Below are 13,351 nucleotides of genomic sequence, written 5' to 3'. Positions count from 1 at the left end.
ACATTAACCCTACAGTAACAGCACCATGGACAGAGGCTATACATTAACCCTACAGTAAGATCAGCACCATGGACAGAGGCTATACATTAACCCTACAGTAAGATCAGCACCATGACAGAGGCTATACATTAACCCTACAGTAAGATCAGCACCATGATAGAGGCTATACATTAACCCTACAGTAAGATCAGCACCATGACAGAGGCTGAAATCAATCCTACAGTAAGATCAGCACCATGACAGAGGCTATACATTAACCCTACAGTAAGATCAGCACCATGACCAGGCTATACATTAACCCTACAGTAAAATCAGCACCATGACAGAGGCTATACTGTCAGTCCTACAGTAAGATCAGCACCATGACAGAGGCTATACATTAACCCTACAGTAAGATCAGCACCATGATAGAGGCTATACATTAACCCTACAGTAAGATCAGCACCATGACAGAGGGTATCCATTAACCCTACAGTAAGATCAGCACCATGGACAGAGGGTATCCATTAACCCTACAGTAAGATCAGCACCATGGACAGAGCGTATCCATTAACCCTACAGAAAGATCAGCACCATGGACAGAGGCTATCCTTAATCCTACAGTAAGCCCTCAGATGGGCCATGACAGAGGTAACTATACATTAACCCTACAGTAAGATCAGCACCGTGACAGAGGCTATACATTAACCCTACAGTAAGATCAGCACTGTGACAGAGGCTTCAACCCTATAAGATCAGCACCATGGACAGAGGCTAACAACCCTACAGTAAGATCAACACCATAGACAGAGGGTATCCATTGACCCTACAGTAAGATCAGCACCATGGACAGAGGCTATACATTAACCCTACAGTAAGATCAGCACCATGACAGAGGCTATCCATTAACCCTACAGTAAGATCAGCACCATGACAGAGGCTATACATTAACCCTACAGTAAGATCAGCACCATGAAAGAGGCTATACATTAACCCTATAGTAAGATCAGCACCGTGACAAAGGCTATACATTAACCCTACAGTAAGATCAGCACCATGACAGAGGCTATACATTAACCCTACAGTAAGATCAGCACCATGGACAGAGGCTATACATTAACCCTACAGTAAGATCAGCACCATGACAGAGGCTATACATTAACCGTACAGTAAGATCAGCACCATGACAGAGGCTATACATTAACCCTACAGTAAGATCAGCACCATGGACAGAGGCTATATATTAACCCTACAGTAAGATCAGCACCATGGACAGAGGCTATATATTAACCCTACAGTAAGATCAGCACCATGACAGAGGCTATACATTAACCCTACAGTAAGATCAGCACCATGACAGAGGCTATACATTAACCCTATAGTAAGATCAGCACCATGACAGAGGCTATACATTAACCCTACAGTAAGATCAGCACCATGACAGAGGCTATACATTAACCCTACAGTAAGATCAGCACCATGGACAGAGGCTATACATTAACCCTACAGTAAGATCAGCACCATGGACAGAGGGTATCCATTAACCCTACAGTAAGATCAGCACCATGACAGAGGCTATACATTAACCCTACAGTAAGATCAGCACCATGACAGAGGCTATACGTCATCCTACAGTAAGATCAGCACCATGACAGAGACTACACATTAACCCTACAGTAAGATCAGCACCATGGACAGAGGCTATACATTAACCCTACAGTAAGATCAGCACCATGACAGAGGCTATACACTAACCCTACAGTAAGATCAGCACCATGACAGAGGCTATACATTAACCCTACAGTAAGATCAGCACCATGAGAGAGGCTATACATTAACCCTACAGTAAGATCAGCACCATGACAGAGGCTATACGTCAATCCTACAGTAAGATCAGCACCATGACAGAGGCTATACATTAACCCTACAGTAAGATCAGCACCATGACAGAGGCTATACATTAACCCTACAGTAAATCAGCACCATGACAGAGGCTAGAGGACAGAGGCTATACATTAATCCACCATGATAGAGGCTATTAACCCTACAGATCAGCACCATGACAGAGGGTATCCATTAACCCTACAGTAAGATCAGCACCATGGACAGAGGGTATCCATTAACCCTACAGTAAGATCAGCACCATGGACAGAGCGTATCCATTAACCCTACAGAAAGATCAGCACCATGGACAGAGGCTATACGTTAATCCTACAGTAAGATCAGCACCATGACAGAGGCTATACATTAACCCTACAGTAAGATCAGCACCGTGACAGAGGCTATACATTAACCCTACAGTAAGATCAGCACTGTGACAGAGGCTATACGTTAACCCTACAGTAAGATCAGCACCATGGACAGAGGCTATACATTAACCCTACAGTAAGATCAACACCATAGACAGAGGGTATCCATTGACCCTACAGTAAGATCAGCACCATGGACAGAGGCTATATATTAACCCTACAGTAAGATCAGCACCATGACAGAGGGTATCCATTAACCCTACAGTAAGATCAGCACCATGACAGAGGCTATACATTAACCCTACAGTAAGATCAGCACCATGAAAGAGGCTATACATTAACCCTATAGTAAGATCAGCACCGTGACAAAGGCTATACATTAACCCTACAGTAAGATCAGCACCATGACAGAGGCTATACATTAACCCTACAGTAAGATCAGCACCATGGACAGAGGCTATATATTAACCCTACAGTAAGATCAGCACCGTGACAGAGGCTATACATTAACCGTACAGTAAGATCAGCACCATGACAGAGGCTATACATTAACCCTACAGTAAGATCAGCACCATGGACAGAGGCTATATATTAACCCTACAGTAAGATCAGCACCATGAAAGAGGCTATACATTAACCCTATAGTAAGATCAGCACCGTGACAGAGGCTATACATTAACCGTACAGTAAGATCAGCACCATGACAGAGGCTATACATTAACCCTATAGTAAGATCAGCACCGTGACAGAGGCTATACATTAACCGTACAGTAAGATCAGCACCATGAAAGAGGCTATACATTAACCCTATAGTAAGATCAGCACCATGACAGAGGCTATACATTAACCCTACAGTAAGATCAGCACCATGACAGAGGCTATACATTAACCCTACAGTAAGATCAGCACCATGAACAGAGGCTATACATTAACCCTACAGTAAGATCAACACCATAGACAGTCTATACATTAAACCTAGAGTAAGTTCAGCTCCTCTGGATAATGATGTCACGTCAACTGAGGGCAGTATGCTAGAGATGGTAAAAATGAACTCTAGCCGTCCATCCGATGGTGGGCTACTGAATCCAGGTCAGACATTCTCCCCCACCCCTTGCAGATTACTGATAATGGCCCTCGAGCATAAAGCCCATATTAAAGATTGCAATATCTATAATCTCCCAATGTGGGGACAGGACTAAAGTGGAGGGGTGGAAGGGGGCTAAAGGCTGGGGGTCACCCTGAGAGCTTAGGGGAGCTGGGGGGGCTGGGAAGCAGGACCACATCTCTTTAGATTAGGGGCCTGGGGGGTGAGGAGGCTTGGGGGGGCAGAGGGTACTGTACTGGGCAGGGTGGAGTGGCACTCAAAAGCTGTCAGAAACAGACACACACACCACACACACAACAAACACACACTCAAAGGCTGTCAGAAACAGACACACACACCACACACACAACAAACACACACTCAAAGGCTGTCAGAAACAGACACACAAATGACAAACACACATGCTCTCAGCAGCACTTAGGATACATTCAAACTGGGAGGTAAAAGAGGGGTTGCCATGGTGGCACTGACATGTGACTAAAAAAAGACATACAACATACTACATGTGGATGTAGTGTGAATACATTTTCTGTGTATTTGGAATGGGTGAACTTGGTGCGGGTGACTTCCATGTTCCATCCAAGTCAATGGGAGGAGAAGCCAAAGAGGCAACGAGTGGCTAAAATGGCCAACTCCATTTTGTGGAATCAGTGACTGCTTTTAAGACAAACTAGCCTGGATGGAACCAATCATGCAGCCAAAACATTCTAGTATCCCATTTGAATGTGCATTGACGGTCAGCCAGCTTATTACTGTACTATGTCATGCTAACACATCAACCAATGCCTTTTCAGTCAAATTCAGTCCAAAGCATAATCGTTGACCTGTTGAGCTGGAAGTTCAGTCCAAAACCGCTAAGAAAACACGACGAGGAAAAACAATCGAAAAGATAGAGAGCGAAACATCCACCTCCCCTTATTTATTGTGGGGTGTTTTCGTTGCAGTGCATTGGAGCCTGCTAATAGTGCTGGTAGAGCTGAGCCCTGGTTGGCTGGTTAGCTGGCTGCAGGAGTGAGTGTGCGCAGAACACACTGAGACACTATTTTATGCAGCCTGCTAGAGAACGAGACATGAATATGTATGTCGAGATGCAGAAGCCATTGCCTATGCAATACTTCATTATGCATAATGCAGCTGGCCTACGCCACTCACTCCACACACACACACAGACAAATGCACTCCACACACACAAATCACACACACACACAATCGTATTGCGCGTTAAACACGATACACACACTGATGAGCTGGCAAACAAATGCCAACATTCCCACCACCCTCACCCCCTTAATACACAAACTCTCACACCCTCACTCCCTGAACCCAACCAAATGCATAACGCCTTCTTCTCTTCTACATCGTCCCCCCTTTTCTTCATCTCTCCCTCATTCTCTCTTTTACCCTCTGCTCATGTGCATACACATCAATGCTCCCTTGCAACCCCCATCCTCCTCTCTTTCTCTCTGTCACACATCATGGAGCACCTCTTCCCATGGAGACAGACGTAGGATCATTTTCAGCCAAACTGAAACTCCACTTCCTCCTTTCCTTCCCTCCAGCTCCCTGTGCTCTTCATTCCCCTCCGTTCCCTCCATCTCTAACCTTCCGAATGCTAGCTATCTCAGATCTTGGTGAGTCTCACAGAGACTTTTGAAGTTGTGTGCCAACGTGTTTGCATTTAGAACTGAGTGAATCAAATATTTTCCTCTGTGTGTGTGTGTGTGTGTGTGTGTGTGTGTGTGTGTGTGTGTGTGTGTGTGTGTGTGTGTGTGTGTGTGTGTGTGTGTGTGTGTGTGTGTGTGTGTGTGTGTGTGTGTGTGTGTGTCTGCTTGCTTGCTTGTGTGTGTCTGCTTGCGTGTGTTTGTGTGTGTGTGTCTGCTTGCGTCTGTGCGTCTGTGTGTGCGTGCGTGCGTGCGTGCGTGCGTGTGTGTGTGTGTGTAAGTGTTTGTGCGTGTCTGTGTTTGCGTGCGTGCGTGTGTGTTTGCGTGCGTGCGTGTGTGTGTGTGAGGAGCAGGGGGAGGGTAAGTACATAAAAATGAAAAGGAGAGACAGGGAGATGGAGGTAGGTGTAAGCAGGGCCGGTTCCAGGCATAAGCGGCCGCTAGGGGTAATTCCTATAGTGAAAATTCTCGTTTAGGTTTCACATCCGAAGTATGAAGCAGGCTGCTAATCAGAGGTTGGAACTAGTTCAGGGAACAGAACCGAAAACTAGAAAATAAACGGAACCGGAAACTAAACTGATCTATACTGTTCCAGAACAGAAGCGTCATTATAAAAGCACGAGAACCGGTTAATATTGTTATTTTACTTTCTAGACATTTTTCTTTGCCCCACAAAAAAGAACCGCAACAAAGCGCCTATGCAAACCCTCATTCTGTCACTTAGAAACGTATTCCAGTGTCTGCCTGCAAGATTAAAATCTTTGACAGTGTTTGTGTGTGTTTCAGCTACCTTCCCCTCCACCTCCGAATGCTACGATAGGCTACTGTACTGACATTACACACCAGGCCTTTACAGGGATGATTCATCTTTTTTATTAGCCAGAGAAGAATGGATTCCCTTTTTCAATGCTAGTTCAAATCAAATCAAATCTTATTTGTCACATACACATGGTTAGCAGATGTTAATGCGAGTGTAGCGAAATGCTTGTGCTTCTAGTTCTGACAATGCAGTAATAACCAACGAGTAATCTAACCTACCAATTCCACAACAACTACCTTATACACACAAATGTAAAGGGATGAAGAATATGTACATGAAAATATATGAATGAGTGATGGTACAGAACGGCATAGGCAAGATGCAGTAGATGGTACATTAAGGATACTATAGGCCTAGTTATCACATTTCACACTGGATTTATTAACTTCAAAAAGATAAGACGTGTTTTTGATTCTGGTGCCACTCTGCACACACACGCTTGTTAGCTTTCTAGCTAAAGTGTGTTAGCTAGTTAGCACAAGCTTGCTAGCTAGCTAGCTCAAAGAACCTTAAAAGTTACTTCAAAGAAGCCGCTCCTCCTAGGTATAGTTCTGTATACCTGATTCAGATAATGCATGTCATAACAACATGCCCAGTACTTCCATCCTCCTCCTCACCCCTCTCTCGCTTTCTCCACACCTACATCTTGCGCCATAGGCTACACGTGTCTGTTCATCATGTGCATAAACAACTAGCTTGCCAGGTCTATCCAATTGGTGAAATCATTTTATGAGCTTAATGTTAAAAAAAACCTGTTGATTTCAAAGGTGAAAAAAGGAACAGAAAGGAACGATATAAACTTTTTTTTTTTTTTTCGAACCGGTTCAGAACTTTATTTTACTGGTCAGAACAGTGTAACGAAAAAAAAAATGTGGTTCTGTTCAGAATGAAACCATTGGAAAATATTTTTGATTCCAACCCCTGCTGCAAATACACATTCACGAATTGGAGGTGAGAACATTGTGGTGATTTCCACGTGGAGTGGAGAAATAACAACAAGTAGGGCACTGACAGCTGTCAGTGTAGCTAGCTATTATGCTAACATTATATAGCTAGCTAATGTTGAATGTTGTTGCTACATAGTACTCAGAAGATTAGCCAGCTGGCTAGGCTATGGCTGGTTCTGGAGCTGGATTTGTCATAAGCATTTAGGGACAACTTCGCCACAGATGGATTGGGGAAATCAGTATCTTTGACTTTGCCAATTATTGTTATCTCCAAAGTGTTGGCATCTTCCATAAATTGCGGTCGTGAATCTGCCATAGACATACAAAGGAGATTAAGCTCTGGTAATATTGATAGCCTAACTATTGAACGGTTTGGACTACAGAAGGTGTTTTTTCTACATGGTAGGCTGTGCAACAGCAATGCCAAGTCTGCCCGTGCTCATGCCATGGTTCTGACAGCTCGGTGAGGTGAAATGATAGGCTACAATGACTTTGCTCATGATGAAAAACTATGACATTTTCATGATGAAAAACTATGACTTATTGACTTAAATCGTTGTGCAACATTATGGGTAAGCTATATGGGCATCGTCTATCAGCTGAAAAAAAGTGCATTTCCACTCTTATGGGCGTTTAAAACGGCAAAAAAATTCTCTCCACCCCATGGCAAAATGTTCTCTCCACCCCATGGTAAAATGTTCTCTCCACCCCATGGCAAAATGTTCTCTCCACCCCATGGCAAAATGTTCTCTCCACCCCATGGCAAAATGGGTAGAATTGCAAGAAATAAGGTGTAAAACTGCAAAAATGTTCTCTCTGCCCCATGGCAAAATGTTCTCTCTGCCCCATGGCAAAATGTTCTCTCTGCCCCATGGCAAAATGTTCTCTCTGCCCCATGGCAAAATGTTCTCTCTGCCCCATGGCAAAATGTTCTCTCTGCCCCACGGCAAAATGTTCTCTCTGCCCCACGGCAAAATGTTCTCTCTGCCCCACGACAAAATGTTCTCTCTGCCCCATGGCAAAATGTTCTCTCCACCCCATGGCAAAATGTTCTCTCCACCCCATGGCAAAATGTTCTCTCCACCCCATGGCAAAATGTTCTCTCCACCCCATGGCAAAATGTTCTCTCCACCCCATGGCAAAATGGGTAGAATTGCAAGAAATAAGGTGTAAAACTGCAAAAATGTTCTCTCTGCCCCATGTTCTCTCTGCCCCAAAAATGTTCTCTCTGCCCCATGGCAAAATGTTCTCTCTGCCCCATGGCAAAATGTTCTCTCTGCCCCATGGCAAAATGTTCTCTCTGCCCCACGGCAAAATGTTCTCTCTGCCCCACGGCAAAATGTTCTCTCTGCCCCATGGCAAAATGTTCTCTCTGCCCCATGGCAAAATGTTCTCTCCACCCATGGCAAAATGTTCTCTCCACCCCATGGCAAAATGTTCTCTCCACCCCATGGCAAAATGTTCTCTCCACCCCATGGCAAAATGTTCTCTCCACCCCATGGCAAAATGGGTAGAATTGCAAGAAATAAGGTGTAAAACTGCAAAATGTTCTCTCTGCCCCATGGCAAAATGTTCTCTCTGCCCCATGGCAAAGTGTTCTCTCTGCCCCATGGCAAAATGTTCTCTCTGCCCCATGGCAAAATGTTCTCTCTGCCCCATGGCAAAATGTTCTCTCTGCCCCATGGCAAAATGCTCTCTCTGCCCCACGGCAAAATGTTCTCTCTGCCCCATGGCAAAATGTTCTCTCTGCCCCATGGCAAAAAAAGGCCAGGCACCACACCTTAATATGGCTTTGTGTTTCTCTTAATCCTATCACAATCAACTTTTACGTGTTGAATGTAGACTTAAATAAAACACTTTTGGTATATACATATACACTTTATAAATACATACATTTTAAAGTGCTTAAAATTCATAAAAATGTTGATGACGTAGTGTGATAAACTAAAGAAAGTATTCATTTAAACCAAGTTTTTTAAATGTTTATGCTTACTTTTTGAAAGAACTAATATTAATGGACCAAAATACCAACAAATCTCTAAATGGATAGGTAGATGCAAAAATGTAATTTCAGTCTGTGGTGCCTGGCCTTAAATTTGTTATATATATATTTTTTAAATGATCTCCAACTCATGGCAAAATGTGTAGATTTTCAGGAAATGTACTTTAAAAACATAAATGTTTCTCTCCGCCATCAAGAGAGGGGCCACTAAAATGTTTTGCAGTGAGGTGGTGGGCCCCCCAACCAAATCTCGCTTAGGGCCTCCAAAAGGCTAGAGTCAGCCCTGGGTGTAAGCTTATGAACAATCCTTAGGGGTCTGGGATAAGGTGGTTGGTGTGGGGTGGGGAGGAGTGAGTGAGTGCTGGGCTGGGGGGTTGTTGGGGGTTACATCTCATCAAGGCATGGGTTTTGCCCCCCCCCCCCTGCTTTCTGTACACCCAATACGCCCCCCAGGCCCATGCTGCGTCAGTGAAAAGTGTGCTTCTTCAGCAGTCCCCATGGACCCGTTCCCCCTCACATCAAAGCAGCCAGTTTCTCTCATAATGTGAATATCAAATTTGTGGATCACAAGTCCCAGCACAGTCTGCATAAAACCGCCCCTCCCCCATCCTTTAATTCTGCCTAGTGATGAGGGAGAGAGCGGGAGGGGGAGTGTGTGTGAGTGAGTGAGTGAGTGAGCGACTAATGGAGAGTGAGTGAAAGAGCGAGAGAGACAACATACCTTAGACAAAAACAACCACCTGCTAGCCGAGTTCTACCATTAAAATTCCCTCAAATACATGAAGAACAGAGGTGATAAATGATCAACTTAGACACCTCACCTGTTGTTCATAACGCATGTTTCATATCCCTGTTTTTCCAACATATTCGTTATCCATTTTTTTAATCTAATGCATTTTTGCCGAGATACTTTATCCCATTCGGGTACGATACGTTGTAAGGATGGGTTGAGAGAAGAGCGAGAGGATGTGGAGAGACTGGAAAAGCAAATGGGAAACGCAAAGGGGGTACTTGGGACGTCCAACTTTGACGTCACCCCATTGAAGCTGAAATTTAAGACGGTTAATGTAAGGGTTCGGTACGATGTGACATGACGATATGACATGATCCTATCGCTGAAAGTTCCATTGCTCCTCTCCACGCGCTCTGAACTCCCCTGCGCTCCCCTGCCAGCCTCACCACTGCAACGCACCACTTTTACACCAGCAGCAGTAACGTTCAGCCTACTGTACATCTGACAACATTATTAAATAGGTAGACCTAATCAACACTACACCGAGGTAAAACGCACCTTTCGAGTTCCTCACTAGAGGCAATGGCAACTACGTCCAAGGACATAGAAATAGTTTTGTCCCCACATGAAGTCCATTGAAAAAGTTTGCGGGATGATGTTTTACGGGAGGGAGGTTTGAAGGTTTATTTGGGCTCAAAACGAAAACAATAATAAATAAAAAAATCTAACAGTAGGCCTTTTTTACCTTTTTGCGAGTAGGTTAAGACTATTTGACTTCTTATTGAACCCAGGGCAACCAGCACTGACTCAAGGAGTCAGAATTAATCTAAATTACACTAACAAATAATCGAGATATGACAATGTTTGTTTGTGTTTCTATGAATACAATCCGACCCTTCACGTTACAATTAAGTGGGAGTAGGCCTATACTAAGTTTACGAAAAGGGCTGTGTATTTTATTATTTCAGTATTATTGCATAAAAAACGTGATTTATGAACATATTCGATTCGAAAAATAAGAGCAGGGACTATGGGCAATTATCTTGGCACGCTTCTGTCCTGTGACCTGCTTTGCTGCTCTGTCATTGGGTGATACGGCAGAACCCAGCGCTAATTGCGCAGCTGTGGGGAGAAGGCAGCTGGGGATTTGGGCTAAAATAGAGAGAGACCAATTTTGCATATTTCTATTTTATATGAGGGAGGGGCAGGAGTGGGAGGGAGGGAGGGAGGGAGGGGTAGATGGTGACAGTTGGATCTTATGACGATGGGGGAATGCCTTATGACAACATATATTTTGATTTATTCAACTCAGTTTCCAAATGCAATTGAGGGGACAATTTGATTATATTCATTTCATTTTAATTTCATAATTAATATTTTTTCAATAGACCTATACATCCTAAAAATGACACTGAAATTACAAAATGTTCTACATCAAATATAGCATTTCTGAAATGCCTACATCATTAATTGATCATCATTCTAGGTAATCATTAATACAAATCTGTGTATCAGTGTTAGATTATGAAAAATTGTATTTAAAAAATAATGTAGTCAGATTATAAAAATCCATTCAAATGAATTCCATATTGACAAAATTGCCTAATGCCCATCTTCCGTGAGGAAATTTAGCGCTAATGGTCGTAAAAATATGCTATTTCATTTAGCGACATTGGTTGTAGGCCTAAAAAATATTGAGCGATTTGCAACACTTAAAGATCTAGCAAATTAATACTAATGATTGTTACTGCCATTTTGACTAAAATAGGTTTGAGTGTCTCTTCTTTAATTTGTTTTCTTTGATTTACGTAATTGAACAATTTGTCGCTGTGAATAATTAGCTTGCTCGTTGAATTTTGTGTATTTGCGTTGTAAATGGAAGTAGGTATGGAATAGAATATTCAATTAAAGTGTGATGTTACAAAATATTAAAGTGAACCATTTAACAACAAAAAATGCACACAATATATTGTTACAATGAAATTATAACCACATTGAAATCGCAACTTCACAGCAAACAGGCCCAACGCAAGGGAGAGAGGAAGGGGTGTCCCCCCTTTCACAAACACACATACACACGCACGCGCGCGCACACACAGCAGCCAGGGTTCAGGTGGGCTATTAGAGGGAAACACGCCTGGGCTTGTCTACATCCACCCAAGCATCTGGGGCCTTCTTTGGTCTAATAAATTAGATCGAATTAAATAGTTTTAAAAGACTATTGTATGCTGGTCTGAGATCATTTGTGCCTATACCTTTTTTTTCTTCATTTTAATTGCTATGCATTCAGAGAGACATCCAAATGCTTCAATGTAAACAGACTAATTTGTGAAAATACGAAATTTCAACGTTCATGTGCACAGGACTTATTTCTCCAAAATTATAGGCTTATATGTCAGTGAAAAATTATTAACACGAAACAGCCTAAATAGAAGTAAGCGCCAATGTAAGTACGTATCTAGGCTATATGAGTTTGTCCTTCCAGTATTGACAAATGTCTGTCAGGCCTACACATGGCCGTCATAAGAGAATCATCCTCCAGGCTAATTTATGAAATCATAACTCATAAACATACATACATAACTTAAACCAGGCAGACTAAACAAAGGACAGAGATGATGTTTAGATGCTGTTCAGAATTATTATAATACACTGTAATAGCAAGGGAGATCAGCAAGGTAATAGGGTCGAGGATGTTCAGCCATATTGAACGAGGATTTTCCCCTTCAAAACAGAAAGCACGTTATAAGAGAAATCATATAGGCCTAACCAACATTTTACTCATAATGTTCACAAAACAAAAGAGGACATTTCGAAAAGGGTAATTGTATTTTCATTATGTGGTAATTAATTTGGGTGCATCATTTATGTGGAAGAAGCTCTTCACTTGTTACTTCGTTTTTCAACATGGCAACTAGCCTACTCATCGCCAGACAGGGACTCTTGCCAAATATCTCATCAAAATCACCTCCCAAAAATCCCCACAGCACCCCTCCAGAACATTACGGCTGTGTCCATAGCCAAGCGCTAAAAACACATTCACAGACAGACCAACAAAACGACACCAATAAGTCAAATAATCACAGCAAATTATATTTAAAAAAAGATTAACAATGAAATAAATGATAAGCATAGAATTTAACAAATACTTCGCACTGCATGTGCCAGTGCCCATTCAAGTTTTGACCGCTCAAAAAGTCGACAAAATCAGGCATTTCAATCCCTTTCTTAATTTCTCTCTCTCTCCCACCTCGTTCGTTCTTCCTATCCAGCCATTTTACATATTCATAACTCTCGCTGGTATAATGCGAAAACAAACCGTGCTATCAGCACCGTTTGCGGCATCATGGACCCGTGCACACCGCCACACAGCAATCAACAAAACATGTAGGCTACTTCACACCTAAAACACCTCTACCTGCACCGTTACAATAATATGGATTTTGTAGACAAAGTCATTTACACCCTTTTCAAATCCGATCTCTCCTAATTTCATGGATTCCATTGATAGGCTACATCAATTCAGTTATTTGTTCCTGCTACATCTGTTGTTTCTTTACAATTATTAGTACATATTGCAGTACGGATTTTAATCAGGATAGAATAAGTAAGACACTCACTGGATTTAGTTTTTTAAATAGGTAATAAATAAAAACAGTGTTTCTTACCTTCCTGGAGAGAGTACAGCAGGAGTAAAGTTACAAGCCACATGCCATAAATAGCAGGTATATTTTTCAGGAATGTTTGGCAATCCTGGCGAGTGTGCGGCGCAGTCTTTGGCCAGGCGAGTCTCCGTGCTGGACTGGCGACTATGCTCCCCGGCGGTCTCTCCAGCCCTGCTGCCCAGATAACCAT

The 13,351-nt window shown here is 42.7% G+C and overlaps 1 pseudogene; it reads right to left on the bottom strand.

Annotated features, from left to right (window-relative positions):
- The window catches only part of LOC135550575 (cell adhesion molecule DSCAML1-like), a 151,855-nt pseudogene extending 138,504 nt beyond the window's left edge, over positions 1–13,351 (bottom strand).

This window comes from Oncorhynchus masou, chromosome 12 (genome assembly GCF_036934945.1).
Source record: "Oncorhynchus masou masou isolate Uvic2021 chromosome 12, UVic_Omas_1.1, whole genome shotgun sequence".
In the NCBI taxonomy this organism is placed as follows: Eukaryota; Metazoa; Chordata; class Actinopteri; order Salmoniformes; family Salmonidae; genus Oncorhynchus; species Oncorhynchus masou.
The sequence above is the reverse complement of the archived record's forward strand: the minus strand, read 5'-3'. Positions and strand labels throughout refer to the sequence as shown.